General features: G+C 43.0%; 1 pseudogene; it reads right to left on the bottom strand.

Moving 5' to 3' along the window:
* Positions 1–845: 845 nt before the first annotated feature.
* The window catches only part of LOC113659064, a 34,752-nt pseudogene continuing 23,242 nt past the window's right edge, over positions 846–12,355 (bottom strand).

Genomic DNA, 12,355 nt, shown 5'->3' with positions numbered 1-12,355 from the left:
GAAGCTTTCAACCCAATTCTATTTAATGTGTTGGTTTGCACCAACAATGCAAACCAACACATTAAATTAAATGTGTTTATACAGTAGCTAGAAAATCAGATCTGCATTTGTTTTACAACTGAGTGTTAAGGATCTTGTTCAAGGGCCCAGCTGTGGCAGCCTGGTGGACATGGGATTCAAACTGACAACCTTGCGATTGGTAATCCAAAACCTTAACCAGTAGGCTACCACAACCCCACTAAGTGCCAAATGCCCAGCCACGTATGCTAAATGTAAGCTAGCACTATTTCATTGACATTTATGAGGCTAGCTTAAGCTGTTCTGCTCTTTATCTTCTGTCATCTCTTCTAGTCTGTTTTCTGTTATTTTACAGGAGTACAGAACTACTCAAAAGTTTGGACACATTGCTATTTTTAATGGTTTGTAAAATATTGTAAAATATTGTGAAATTTTATTACAATGGCTTTCTGATGTAATCTACTTTAAAATAAAGTAGAATTTTCATCAGCTATTTATTCAGCATGAGCTCCTCATAATTTTTTTAACATCTAATATTTATTTAGGATACTTTGCTTAATAAAAGATATTTTTTAAATTGTAATATTTCACAATATTACTGTTTTTTTCTTTAACATTTTTTTCTAATTATTTCTATATCTGTGCATTGAATTGTATAAATGTTTTACAAGCTTTTTTCAATCTAATTCTATAGAACCGTCACACACACCATCTCATGTGTGGATGAATTTCTAAAGAACTAAAGGATCTAATGAGTGAAAACAATGTGATAGACGTGTGGAGAGAGAGAAACGGAGGAAGAAAAGAAGAGAAACAGTGAAAAACTTGCAGGACAAGGACTGACTTTATTGTATGTACTAGAAATGTAGAAAACTTTATAGACAAAATCAGATATGAAGAAACACGTTTGAGTATCATAAGTTTTTATTTTTTTACTCTGGATTGTAAAATATATTAAAGTGTGAAGTTGTAGCTGAGAGGATAAAAGGATGTGATCAGTCACAGTTATTGTTATGGATCTTCTACATCTGAATATGAATGATTCGGCTCCCAAACAGCTGGAAATGTGGGACGTGTTCTAACGCTTCACCACCATAACTGATTTATCCTTTTAAAAATGTCTGAGGAGAGACTCCTGTCATACACCAGACCTGGTGAGTGTCTTATGCTTAATGCTGAAAAACACAACAGGACAGAATTACAGACAAATTTAAACACATTGCTTATGAACAACAGAAGCATAAATACACACATTAGATGTAACATTTTACAGCACAGTAAAGAGACAGTAAGTCAGTAACTCACTGTAGTGTCTCCAGCTTACAGTGTGGATCCTTCAGTAGATCAGAGAGCAGCTTAGCGCCTGATTCTCCTGGATTATTACCGTTCAGATTCAGTTGTCTCAGGTGTGATGAGGAGTTTGACCTCAGAGCTGAAGCCAGATCAGCACAACCTTCATCTGTAATAATGCAGCCCTGCATACTGCAAGAAAGAAAACCTTCTCACACATAACACACTCAGTTTTAGTATTGAATACATGAACTGCACAAAATCTTTATATACAGTACATTTACTCTCCATCTCACACACAACAATGACAATATATCAGATCACTACAATTACAGTTACCACAGAGGAGAACTGGATGTTGTAGTGTTTATTAAATCTCTCTCTCTCTCTCTCTCTCTCTCTCTCTCTCTCTCTCTCTCTCTCTCTCTCTCTCTCTCTCTGTGTGTGTTTGTGTGTACCTCAGTATCTCCAATGTACAATGTGGATTCTTCAGTCCATCAGAGAGCAGCTTCACTCCTGAATCCTGCAGTTTATTGTTACTCAGGTCCAGTAGTCTCAGACTGGAGGAGTTTGAGCTGAGAACTGAGGACAGAACTCTACAGCTTTCCTCTGTCAGATCACACCCACACAGACTGGAAGAAAAATTAAGAAGTGTTTGATTTATTTCTCTGATATTGAAATGAGATGTTTCCATCAGTGAGAAATAAAGTGTCCACCTGAACACAAGGTTCTAATGTCAGGATAAAAATATAGAATGAACATCTGTGTACAGATGTGACAAGTAAGAATGAACACAAAAAAAAAAACTGACACTTTTTCATTGTAATTTTGAACAATGTTTTAAACTCATGGTATCTTAAGTATGTAACCTAGTGAACCAGCATTAATGTATCCAATGCTACGGATTTAAGCACTTATGTACGTCGCTCTGGATAAAGGCGTCTGCCAAATGCTGTAAATGTAAATGTATAGACTGAATTATATATCTGTAACGTAGACACTCAGAAGAGTTTTAAACAGCTGATTATTCATTCAGAGCTTCACATTTTATTTTTTAGTATAAAAAACTAAAGAAGGTCCAGAGTCCCTAGACACTCTTGTCTATACCTGACGGACAGTTGGTTCTGCGCCAGCTGGGGGATATTGTGTGAAGCACAGCACGTGTATTTCAATTCTTGAAAACAAGACATCAGGAATCCGCCTGAAAACTAACTATGTTTCCTGTGAAGCTGCCCAAATAGACGCACATTCTTAATAGCCACATCTGTATAAACTTGGACTGCTCTTGGACAGATCCATGTGTCTCAGCTCATATGAGACGATGTATTTAACTTTCTGAAACAGGATAATGTACTGAAAAAAAAAAACTTCCATGTGCTGACTCATATTTCTGGTTCACTGAAGTCCCTCCGGTGTAAAACATGTAACTGCTTCGCTGCTTTTCACTGACTGCAGTAGAGTGTGTGCTGTGATGGAACAATGTCATTGGTTGGACCTGCTGAAGGAATTCACCTCTTACTGAAGGAGAGTGGTACTGATTCTGTACAAACTGGGACATGTGGTTCAGTCTGAACTGAAGGATATGATGGAATAAGACACATCATTCATTCAGTTCAGATGTGAGTCTTCAACAAGAGGAGAAGGGGGCGGAGTCATGCTATGAAGAGACTGTGGCACTTTGGTGAAGATTTATATCTGTGTATCTGTACATTCATCTACAATCTTTAAAATCTTTCCCCTTACTTGAGTGTGAATGAGAGAGGTAGACCTACTGATTCTGAACAAACTGGTAATTGTTGTTCATGAATGATCTCGGTAAACAAACGAGGATCTGCTGACTCACTGATGTGGTTCATTCAGTTCACCACAAGAAGAGAAACTTTTTTAATGATCTGTGTGAATGAAACAATGACTTACTCTTAATATCTAAAAACACACTCACTGGTGTGGTTTAATGATATAATTTACAGAAAGAGTCACTAAATGAATCAGTGAGCGATCGGAACTGAGCTTTTCGGTGAACAGAATCCAATGACGTGAGTCACTGTGATGATTAGAAATGAGCAGCTCCAGTTTTGGACTGAGTTGGAGCTTTGGGGAAAACAGCATCATATAATACCATCTCTGTACAAGTCCAAGTTTATCAGAGCTTTTTATCTCTTAATGATCTTCTTAATGTTCTATTTTCTGTTTGATTTTTTATGTCTAATGACTTTAATATTGTGCTGCTATTATTTAACATATTTTATCATATTTAATATATATTGTATATTGTTTATACTACAATATTTTTCTATTGTAAAGCATGTTTGAAGTTTGAGTTTAAAAAGGTTCTATGAAAATAAAGTTATTCCATCCATCCATTTTCTACCGCTTATCCGGGGCCGGGTCGCGGGGGCAACAGTCTAAGCAGGGATGCCCAGACTTCCCTCTCCCCAGACACTTCCTCCAGCTCTTCCGGGGGAATACCGAGGCGTTCCCAGGTCAGCCGAGAGACATAGTCCCTCCAGCGTGTCCTAGGTCTTCCCCGGAGCCTCCTCCCGGTTGGACATGCCCGGAACACCTCCCCAGGGAGGCGTCCAGGAGGCATCCGAAACAGATACCCGAGCCACCTCAGCTGACCCCTCTCAATGTGGAGGAGCAGCGGCTCTACTCTGAGCTCCTCCCGAGTGACTGAGCTCCTCACCCTATCTCTAAGGGTGCGCCCAGCCATCCTGCGGAGGCAACTCATTTCGGCCGCCTGTATCCGGGATCTTGTCCTTTCGGTCATGACCCAAAGCTCATGGCCATAGGTGAGGGTAGGAACGTAGATCGACTGGTAAATAGAGAGCTTCGCCTTGCGGCTCAGCTCCTTCTTCACCACAACAGATCGGTATATCGACCGCATCACTGCAGAAGATACACCGATCCGCCTGTCGATCTCCCGCTCCATCCTTCCCTCACTCGTGAACAGGACCCCAAGATACTTAAACTCCTCCACTTGAGGCAGGAACTCTCCACCAACCTGAAGAGGGCAAGCCACCCTTTTCCGGCAGAGAACCATGGCCTCGGACTTGGAGGTGCTGGTTCTCATCCCCGCCGCTTCACACTCGGCTGCAAACCGTCCCAGTGCATGCTGAAGGTCCTGATTTGAAGAAGCCAACAGGACAACATCATCTGCAAAAAGCAGAGACGAAATCCTGTGGTCCCCAAACCTGACTCCCTCCGGCCCCCGACTGCGCCTAGAAATCCTGTCCATATAAATAATGAACAGGACCGGTGACAAAGGGCAGCCCTGCCGGAGTCCAACATGCACCGGGAACAAGTCTGACTTACACCCGGCAATGCGAACCAAACTCCTGCTCCGGTCATATAGGGACCGGACAGCCCTTAACAGAGGGCCCCGGACCCCATACTCCCTGAGCACCCCCCACAGGTCATCACGAGGGACACAGTCAAATGCCTTCTCCAGATCCACAAAACACATGTGGACTGGTTGGGCAAACTCCCATGAACCCTCCAGCAACCTGGTGAGGGTATAGAGATGGTCCAGTGTTCCACGACCAGGACGAAACCCGCATTGTTCCTCCTGAATCCAAGGTTCGACTATCGGCCGAATTCTCCTCTCCAGTACCCTGGCATAGACTTTTCCGGGGAGGCTGAGGAGTGTGATCCCCCTATAGTTGGAACACACCCTCTGGTCCCCCTTCTTAAACAGAGGGACCACCACCCCAGTCTGCCAGTCCAGAGGCACTGTCCCCAAACGCCACGCGATGGTGCAGAGGCGTGTCAGCCAAGACAGCCCCACAACATCCAGAGACTTAAGGTACTCAGGGCGGATCTCATCCACCCCCGGTGCCTTGCCACTGAGGAGCTTCTCAACTACCTCAGTGACCTCAGCTTGGGGGATCGACGAGTCCACAACCGAGCCCTCCGCCTCTGCTTCCTCAATGGAAGACATGTTGGTGGGGTTGAGGAGATCCTCGAAGTACTCCTTCCACCGTCCGAGGATGTCACCAGTCGAAGTCAGCAGATTCCCACTCCCACTGTAAATAGTGTGAGCAGGGCACTGCTTCCCCCTCCTGAGACGCCGGACGGTTTGCCAGAATTTCTTCGAGGCCAACCGATAGTCCTTCTCCATGGCCTCACCGAACTCCTCCCAGACCCGAGTTTTTGCCTCTGCAACCACCCGGGCTGAAGCTCGCTTGGCCCTCCAGTAACTATCAGCTGCCTCCGGAGTCCCCCGAGCCAACCAGGCTCGATAGGACTCCTTCTTCAGCTTGACGGCATCCCTTACTTCGGGTTCATCCCTACGTGTTCGGGGATTGCCGCCATGACAGGCACCGGAGACCTTACGGCCACAGCTCCGTACGGCTGCATCAACAATGGAGGTGGAGAACATGGTCCACTCGTACTCAATGTCTCCAACCTCCCTCGGGATCTGGTTGAAGCTCTGCCGGAGGTGAGAGTTGAAGATCTCTCTGACAGGAGACTCTGCCAAACGTTCCCAACGGACCCTCACAGTACGTTTGGGTCTGCCAAGTCTGTCCAACTTCCTCCCCTGCCATCGGACCCAACTCACCACCAGGTGGTGATCAGTTGACAGCTCCGCCCCTCTCTTTACCTGAGTGTCCAAGACATATGGCCGGAGGTCAGATGAAACAACCACAAAGTCGATCATCGACTTCCGACCTAGGGTGTCCTGGTGCCATGTGTACTGATGGACACCCTTATGCTTGAACATGGTGTTTGTTATGGACAAACTGTGACTAGCACAGAAGTCCAATAACAGAACACCACTCGGGTTCAGTTCGGGGGGACCCGTTCCTCCCAATCACGCCCCTCCAGGTGTCACTGTTGCTGCCCACTTGAGCATTGAATTCCCCCAGTAGAATGACGGATTCCCCAGTCGGGGCACTTTCTAGCACCCCTCCCAGAGACGCCAAGAAGGTCGGGTACTCTACACTGCCATTTGGCCCATAAGCACAAATAACAGTGAGAGACCTCTCCCCGACCCGAAGGCGCAGGGAAACGACCCTCTCATTCACCGGGGTGAACTCCAACACATGGCTGCTGAGCTGGGGGGCTATGAGAAAGCCCATACCAGCCCGCCGCCTCTCACCGCGGGCAACTCCAGAGTAGTAGAGAGTCCAGCCTCTCTCGAGGAGTTGGGTTCCAGAGCCCAAGCTGTGCGTGGAGGCGAGCCCAACTATCCCTAATCGGTATCTCTCAACCTCCCGCACCAGCTCAGGCTCCTTCTCCCAATGCGAGGTGACATTCCATGTCCCTAGAGTCAGATTCCGTGTCCGGAGATTGGGTCGCCGAGGCTCCCGCCTTCGACTGCCACCCAATCCAAATTGCACCAGCCCCTTACGGTTTCTCCTGCAGGTGGTGGGCCCACAGGAGATCGGCCCCACGTCGCTCCTTCGGGCTGAGCCCAGCCGGGCCCCGTGGGGTAAGACCCGGCCACCAGGCGCTCGCATGCGAGCCCCAACCCCGGGCCTGGCTCCAGGGTGGGGCCCCTGTTGCGCCATACCGGGCGACGTCACGGACCTTGTTATAATTTTCTTCATAAGGGTTTTTGAACCACTCTTTGTCTGGCCTGTCACCTAGGACCTGTTTGCCTTGGGAGACCCTACCAGGGGCAGAAAGCCCCAGACAACATAGCTCCTAGGATCATTCAGGCACGCAAACCCCTCCACCACAATAAGGTGGCAATTCAAGGAGGGGAAAAAAAAAATTTATTAGGATATAAAGATTAAAGTGTGTGTGTGTGTGTGTGTGTGTGTGTGTGTGTGTATGTGTGTGTGTGTGTGTGTGTGTGTGTGTGTGTGTGTGTGTGTGTGTATGTGTATGTGTGTGTGTGTGTGTGTGTATACCTCAGTATCTCCAGTGTACAGTGTGGATTCTTCAGTCCGTCAGAGAGCAGCTTCACTCCTGAATCCTGCAGTTTATTGACACTCAGGTTCAGTTCTCTCAGACTGGAGGAGTTTGAGCTGAGAACTGGGGACAGACCTCTACAGCTTTCGTCTGTCAGATTGCACCCACACAGACTGGAAGAGAAATGGTGAAATATCAGAACACTGATCTCAAACACACACACAGCCATAATCCAGCTAAAGTAGTGTGTTTGTGTCACACACACAAATCAGAGGACAGGACAACACATCAGCACATTTACAGGAGCAGCACTTTTATCCAGCACATTTATGCACATTTAATTTCAAATGATTCTTGATAATAATTTACATTTTTAGAGAATATAGATGTTTAAAAATCTATCATCTATCAATGTAAATAAAGGATATTATAAAGAACATTGTATACACTATTATGTACACTATATGTATATACAGTATTAGCTTTAGATGGATAACATACAGACATATTCATTTGTTAAATCTAAAACACTGACTATACACATAACAGGGAAATCTAACCCAGCCTGTAGGTAACAATCTAACACAACACTCCCACTACTGTGTGTTACACTAAAGGATTTGTGTAGGTGGGCTTCAGGTGGCTATAAGTGACATGGTACTTCCTGAAGAGTGTAGTGTATATTGTATAATACACAGTGTGGAAATAGCTTTGAACAGCACAACCTCCCCAAACCTAGCAAGGTAAGTGAGATGTCTGACTCCAAGTTAGCTTCCAAAATCAAAACACATCATTTAACTTCAACAATTTATCTGTCATTATTTTCTTCTCTTAAGGAACACACTTTAGAACCAGTATAAAAAAAATGAATATGTCAGATACAATTACAATACACCTTCCAAGTCAGTGTTTTAACCCAGGACTAGACAAAACAAGATAGCACCTTTAATTCACCTCTGTAACTCAGTTATAAAACTCAACTTAAGCTGAATACAAGACCATATTCAATACAATAAAGAAAATCCACCTTCACTCTTTCCAGTATGGTACAATTCAGTATTTTGTTCCCAGTGAAATAAGGGCTCAAGTGATATTACACCTCAGTGTCTGTAAACCTTTAGTAAACCTGTAATATTTTATCAGTACATAATGATGAACAGAGAACAAAACAAGTCAAAATAAAAAGTCAAAACTTTGTACAAAAAATATAGATTAACTACAGCTGCTTATAAATAAACACAGTTCAAAGCTTAAAATCTCCAAAATCCACAGAAAGGTTTATAAGAACGAAACCTGACGTTTCTTCAACAGTAACGGTGATAAAACTAACCGACCGTCACATGCAACAATCTTTTTTTGTCTGTTTCTGTCTGTTTTTACCGCATTCACCATCTTCTGATGTAGTGAACCAGACAAAAAACTGTGTCTATAATTCAGCTACAACAGATTAACAAAAGTCATGATCCAAGAAGAAGAATGTGATCGGTCATTAACAGTTTGGTGTCTTTGTCGACCTCCAAGAAGAACAATACAGGACTTTTTAATAACAGCGGTCACGACACTACACTCACCTGTGACAGATTATTCATCCTCTCTCTTTATACCTGCTTATACACTTGATAAGCAAAGAACAAAATGAAGTCCATCAAAATAAAAATCTTCATAAAAAAGTAACATTTTAAACTCCATCCTCTACAGTTCAGTGTTAGAGAAAGAAAATCTTCATCACTCATCTGAGTTAGCTGCCTAGCTTGTTTCTAACATAATAAGAAGATAAAGCTGAACATTTTTCCACTTCATCTGTCAAATGTGTCGAGGTCCAAAATGATGATTAATGTTTTATTTACCACGAGCTCAGTCCTTGGTAAAGTTTAGGTGAAGGGCAGACTGAAGGAGACTTGTTTTTCATTCGTATTGGGTTAAATTTTAAAAAAACAATTATCATGTTTTATTTTTATTAGAAAGAACAATTGAGGGAAAAAGCCACGACAGAGTGAATTTCCCCACAACACTGTGTCACACACAACAGAAGATGAGGAACTTGAACATAAAGAGATACTTGAAGGACATTAGAGTGTTTTAATATTTACTTTTTATATTTTCTATAATTTCCATATTGATCCAAGTTTGTCAGTCTTATGTTTTTCTCATCTGTGAGAGTTTGTTAAATGTCACTTTCAAAATAAACAGAAAAGAAAAAGACTTTCACTGGTGTTTAGTTCAGAAATGTCTTTAGTTCTTAAGTACATGAAGTTATTTTTTCTTGATATAAATTTTAGAGAACACTTAATTTCTAATGATTCATATATATATATGCTATTAAATGACTCATATGATGTTATAAGATTTTGTCCATGTGTCCGAGACCACAGTTCAGATATAACGTTAGTGTAAAAGATGAAACAATCTCCTGTAAAAGTACCAGAGTTTTTTTTTTTTACAGATGATTAGAGGAACTATTGAGCACTGCTCGACTGGTTCCACCATCTCTCAGGGTAAGAGGCAAGTATACTACAAGACTCTTCTCTGTACTGGCACCAAGGTGGTGGAATGAACTTCCCATAGAGGTCCGGACAGCAGAGTCACTGGCTATTTTCAAGCGGCGGTTGAAGACCTACTTATTCAGGAAGCACTTCAACTAGCACTTCTTTCCTTATCCTTTGCATTTAAAAAAAAAAAAAAAAAAAAAAAAAAAACTTTCATTGTAACTTTGAACATATGTTTTAAACTCATGGTATCTTAAGTATGTAACCTAGTGAACCAGCATTAATGTATTCAGTGTTAGAGATTTAAGCACTTATGTATGTCGCTCTGGATAAGGGCGTCTGCCAAATGCTGTAAATGTAAAATGTAAATGTAAATGTAAAAACTATTAACACACATTAATCCAAACAGTGCAGTTCAGTGTTACATTAAAAAAAATAAACCATGCAGTAATACATTTATAAATAAAAATACTCACTCAGCTTTTCTGGAGGCTTTGACCACTGGCAGCAGCCTCAGTAGACATTCATGTGATGGATCATATTCCCACAAATTAAACACATCCAGCTCCTGTTCTGAGTTCAGTAACACAAACACCAGAGCTGACCAGTGAGCAGGAGAGAGACTGGTTCCTCTGAGACGACTGAGACATTCTCTGTTCAGGTAAGTTTGTACTTCCTGCACTAGTGAATGATCATTCAGTTCATTCAGACAGTGGAACAGATTGATGGATTTCTCTGGAGATGGATTCTCCCTGATCTTCTCCTTGATGTACTCCACTGTTTCTTGTTTGCTGTGAGATTTGCTTCCTGTCTGTGGCATTAAGCCTCGTAAGAGAGTCTGATTGGACTCCAGTGAGAGACCCAGAAAGAAGCGCAGGAAAAGGTCCAGGTGTCCATTCTCACTCTGTAAGGCCTTGTCCACTAAACTCCTGAGGAGATCAGACATGTTTGACTTCCTGAAAAGATCAGACAGGTCAGAGGTTTGATGATCTGTTACATTTCTTCTGATGAAGGAGAGAAACATGTATAAAGCAGCCAGAAACTCCTGAACACTCAGATGTACAAAGCTGAACACCTTCTCCAGGTGAAGCCCAAACTCCTCTCTGAAGATCTGGGTACATACTCCTGAGTACACTGACACTTCTCTGACATCAATGCCACTTTCTCTCAGGTCTTCCTCATAGAAGATCAGGTTTCCTTTCTCCAGCTGGTGGAAAGCCAGTTTTCCCAGTGCCATGATACTCTCTCTGGTCTGCTGAGGATCAGGGTCACATTTCTGATGGTACTTTTGGTCCTTGTGTTTGATCTGAAAGATCAGGAAGTGTGTGAACATTTGAGTCAGAGTCTTGGGGATCTCTCCACCCTCTGCTTCACCCAACATTCCCTCTAGAACAGCAGCTGAGATCCAGCAGAAGACTGGGATGTGGCACATGATGTAGAGGCTTCTTGAAGACTTCAGGTGTGTGATGATTTTATTGGCCAGGCTCTGATCACTGATCCTCTTCCTGAAGTACTCCTGTTTCTGAGGATCACTGAAGCCTCGTACCTCTGTTACCTGGTCTACACACTCAGGGGGGATCTGATTGGCTGCTCCTGGTCTTGTGGTTATCCAGAGGAGAGCAGAGGGAAGCAGATTCGCCTTGATGAGGTTCGTCAGAAGCACATCCACTGAGGCTGACTCTGTCACATCACACAATATCTCATTCTTCTGGAAATTTAGAGGAAGTCGACACTCGTCCAGACCATCAAAGATGAACAAAACTTTGTAGGAGCCACAGTCTATTGATTCTAGTTTTCTCATTTCAGGGAAAAAGTGATGAAGAACATTCATCAGACTGAGATTTTTCTGCTTCATCAGATTCAGCTCTCTAAATGGAAGTGGAAACGTGAAGGTGATGTCCTGATTTGCTTTTCCTTCAGCCCAGTCCAGAATGAACTTCTGCACAGAGACTGTTTTTCCAATTCCAGCAACTCCTTTAGTCAGCACAGTTCTGATGGACTTGTCTTTAAAGAGATCATTACATTTGATGGGTTTCTCCTGTGTTGCTGGTCTCCTGGACACTGTCTCAATCTGTCTCACCTCATGTTCATTATTGACATCTCCACTCCAACCTTCTGTGATGTAGAGCTCTGTGTAGATCTCATTCAGAAGTGTTGAGCTTCCACACTGTGCGATTCCTTCATTAATTCTTTTAAACTTCTCTCTCAGCTTGGACTTCAACTTTGTCTGATACACAGAGGCGAGTTCTAATAAACAAAGTAATATCTAGTTTAGTAATAAATAGTTATAATGCAAAATCTTTCAAATCAGCTGCACTGCTGATTGATGTACTAAATATTATTGAAGGAACAGGACCATTGTACAAAGTAACCAAAAGCTGGACCACGAACAGAACAGAAAAGCAGCAAATACATTTTAGTACATGATACTAAAAGTAAAACTTTTTCCTCTCTCTAAAGTGAACCTGATAGAATAAAGTCATGACTCAGAGCTCTTACTGTTGTGCAGTGTGTTAATGAGATCTGTGTGGTTCATGTTCTTCAGGACGTGAAGTGTGATCTTCAGCGCTCCCTCTCTGACACTGTGAAGATCCTCCTCATCCTCCACCTCCCTCTCAGTACATGCTGGGTAATCTGGACTCAGGAGCTTCCTAAACCTCTTCAGCTCATTCTTTATCAGAGTGATGACTTTGTGTTCCAGC

The sequence above is a fragment of the Tachysurus fulvidraco genome, chromosome 3 (genome assembly GCF_022655615.1).
Source record: "Tachysurus fulvidraco isolate hzauxx_2018 chromosome 3, HZAU_PFXX_2.0, whole genome shotgun sequence".
Taxonomy (NCBI): Eukaryota; Metazoa; Chordata; class Actinopteri; order Siluriformes; family Bagridae; genus Tachysurus; species Tachysurus fulvidraco.
The sequence above is the reverse complement of the archived record's forward strand: the minus strand, read 5'-3'. Positions and strand labels throughout refer to the sequence as shown.